A 3,289-nucleotide genomic window follows, 5' to 3' on the forward strand; every position below is an offset into this window, starting at 1 on the left:
AAACTGGACTCGCACAGGCCTAGATAATCTAATAGTAAGACTAGATACTTTTTGTGCAAATTGTTTTCTACTAACCTTACATTACATTCTACCTACCTCTTTATGTGTTAATTATACGCACTTCTTCGTTTAAATACTACTTATACCTCGCAGCTCCATTCCTGGCCGCCGCCATTTTTAAACCTGCCGACTATTCATTCTTTAAGACTAAGACACGCGCAATACGAAATTCGTTGACGTCAGCTCCGCTTTGTGGTAGCTCCAGAGTCCGACGAAGTTTCCTTACCCGCTTCCTTTATGAGGGGCATTTGCTAATGACTTAAATTGACATTGTTTCTGACTTATGGGGACCTTACATAATAGACTTATGTTTCTACTCCTATACAGGGTGTTTTTCAAATATGTATTATCTCCAAACATCACACACACACTCCACAACCACAACTCCCATGCATCAAAATTTTATGAGAAAAAAACTGAAAATCTTTCGCAACGCAAGGTCTATTATTATATATGTTCAATATTAAAACGCCTATAATTCTGAAAATTAGATTTACATGTAGCGTAAATTAACAATAACTTACAAGTTTATAATCCTTAATTCAACCTTGGAGATGTCTTAGGGTGATGGAATTTGTGAAAACAAAAATTGTGAGTCTAAAAATGCCGTAAATTTTATTTGCAATTTCGATCAATTATTGAAGTTATATAACAGACTATTAAAGAACAACATGGAAAAGCAACGCAATTTATTCAATATGAAAACACAACCGAGGCTTAAATATCCGAATATAGTTTACTACTAATTTGGAGCTCCATTGGCTAGCTTTTTCTTGGAATTTAAAGGTACACTCTCCGAAGCCTTGGCACCATTCTTCTTCACTGGCTTATGAGGGGCAAGTAAAAATGAACCCGTTAAGGTAAAGGCTCGTTTACATGTGCGCGAGAACTAAGCTTAAAGCGGAGAGTCGAAGTTGAAAGTCGAATCATTTTCTCGCGCCTAAAAAAATCGCGTCTAACAAAAGCGTTTGTTCCCGCTGCTCCACCCGCTCCTTCGTTTACATACAAGCTGGACGGTATCATGAGCCTAGATTGCAGAGTTGCCTTTCAGTCGCAAGTAAACAACTAAAATGCGAGGGGGAAACCACTAAGAAAATTTTGTACACCTGATTTCAGATTTCAAATGACTTCAATTGAACTATCAAAGACTTCATTCGACTTCAAAGACTTCACTAACTGTATTTGATTTCAGATGACTTCAATAAAATTTATAAAGACTTCAAGGGACTTCAATATAATTTATAAAGACTTCAAGTGACTTCAATACAGTTTATAAAGACTTCAAGTGACTTCAATACAATTTATAAAGACTTCAAGTGACTTCAATACAATTTATGAAGATTTCAAGTGACTTCAATATAATTTAGAGACTTCAAGTGACTTCATTACATTTTATAGACTTCAACTGACTTCATTACATTTTATAGACTTCAAGTGACTTCAATAGAATTTGTAAAGAATTATATCAAGAATTAATTTACTATAAGAATGCCTAAGTCACTAGATTTTACGCTGTTACTCTTACGCCGGTGTTAGTGGACAAGTAAGCCCCACCCCTTTCATGTCCCTCATTGCTCTGCGCTTTCCTATTGGATCCCGCGGGGATAGGTCATACAGACGCGATTGACGTATTCCGAATAGAGAAAGAAAACGTCTAGCAAAGTAAGCAGAAAATGGAAGCTGCCAGCGGTGCTGAAACGGTTAGGGAATGGTTTTTAATTGCCATTAGCAAGTTAGTTAAAGGTTTTGAACCTAACTTAATGGATTTTGAATACTTGTCTCTACGTGAAAATCGTTCGTTCTATAATTGTTTCTAAATCGAATCAAGTGTACTATACTTATGATTTCGTGAGTTCCAAAAACCAAACCAAGGCTTAACGAGAAGGTAAAAGAGATAGATGGTGGAAACATAGAGTAAGATAAAATATTAAGTCCCGCCTTCTTTTCCAGCCTCCCCCCACCCATGAGGGGGGATTGTCGACTATCACGCGCGCACCGGACGCCTTTTTAGGCCTTCTTATAGTAAATTCCTTCTTGATTATATGGCGCAGATACAAGCCCGGATAGTATACTGATCCATTTGATCGTCGCTTATGTCTCAAGAATTCTGCGACGTTTCACGCGGGAAAATATGATCACGTGATCGGCCGCTATTTACGGAAAGAAGTTTTTGTCGTGGCATAGCTAACTCAATCACGCCAGTGAGCGCTTGGGCAGTAGTTTTTGCAAGGGGTCGGTCATTCATGAAATCCCGTACGCTACCCGCGAAATCCAACTTAAAAAATCTCATAAAAAATCCGAAATCAATAAAGAAATAACAAAACAGTAAATAAATCACAAAATCAGTAGAGAAATCACAAAATCAGTAGAGAAATTACAAAATCAGTAAAGATACCACAAAATCAACAAAGAAATCACAAAATCAGTAACGAAATCGCGAAATCCATTACAAAATTCACGAAATCCAAACTCAAAAGAAATCACAAAATCCAACGAAATCAATTGAAATATCCCAAAATCTGCCGAAATCATGGAAAAAATCCGAGGAAATCACGGGAAAAATTGCAAAATCCGTTGGATTTTATCGAATTTTGAAATCAAACAAAATCCGACGAAATCACGGGAAAAATTGCAAAATCCGTTGGATTTTATCGAATTTTGAAATCAAACAAAATCCGACGAAATCAAACGAAATCCGAAGAAATCAAATTGGATTTCGAAATCCCGTACACTTTTTCCAAAACGTCCGACCCCTCAGGTTTTTGAAACTGATTATCGTCTGATTCATACTCGAATTCATAGTTCAGAGAACTAGAAGACACAATTTTTAAATTGGCTGCTTGTATGCTGTATTTCGAAGGTTCCCAATTTAGTTAAATAGTAGTTTAAATTAAGCCAATTAAACTTCGCCACAAACAAAAATATATCGTTTTTACGAATATTCCTTGAAAACGGAATGATTAGCAGCCGACAATAAGTCCAAAAAGGAAAAATTTCTGGGGAACAGTGTCTGGCACGAGAGTCTGGTAGCATTGCACCTCCGAAAACGGCCGAAAATTGAGGGATAGAGACCAGCCCCCCCCCTGTTTGACTGGAAAATTTATAGGACATTGTCCACTGTAGTGTGCAGAAATAGTATCACATCTCCATAGTCAAGCTATCAAAACTTCCAAAATTTTATTGGTCAAACTGTCCAGTGACCCCCTTAGTTTTTAACAAAACTATGGCA

General features: G+C 37.0%; 1 long non-coding RNA gene across 1 annotated transcript; it reads left to right on the top strand.

The window, feature by feature from the left end:
- Positions 1–1,796: 1,796 nt before the first annotated feature.
- On the top strand, positions 1,797–2,645 carry LOC149666845 (uncharacterized). The gene is made up of 2 exons (XR_016368242.1): positions 1,797–1,945; positions 2,011–2,645. It is a non-coding gene; the product is annotated as an uncharacterized LOC149666845 (long non-coding RNA).
- Positions 2,646–3,289: the final 644 nt, after the last annotated feature.

The sequence above is a fragment of the Phalangium opilio genome, unplaced genomic scaffold, assembly GCF_054372755.1.
Source record: "Phalangium opilio isolate 3A_F unplaced genomic scaffold, DU_Popi_V2 ptg000060l_1, whole genome shotgun sequence".
In the NCBI taxonomy this organism is placed as follows: Eukaryota; Metazoa; Arthropoda; class Arachnida; order Opiliones; family Phalangiidae; genus Phalangium; species Phalangium opilio.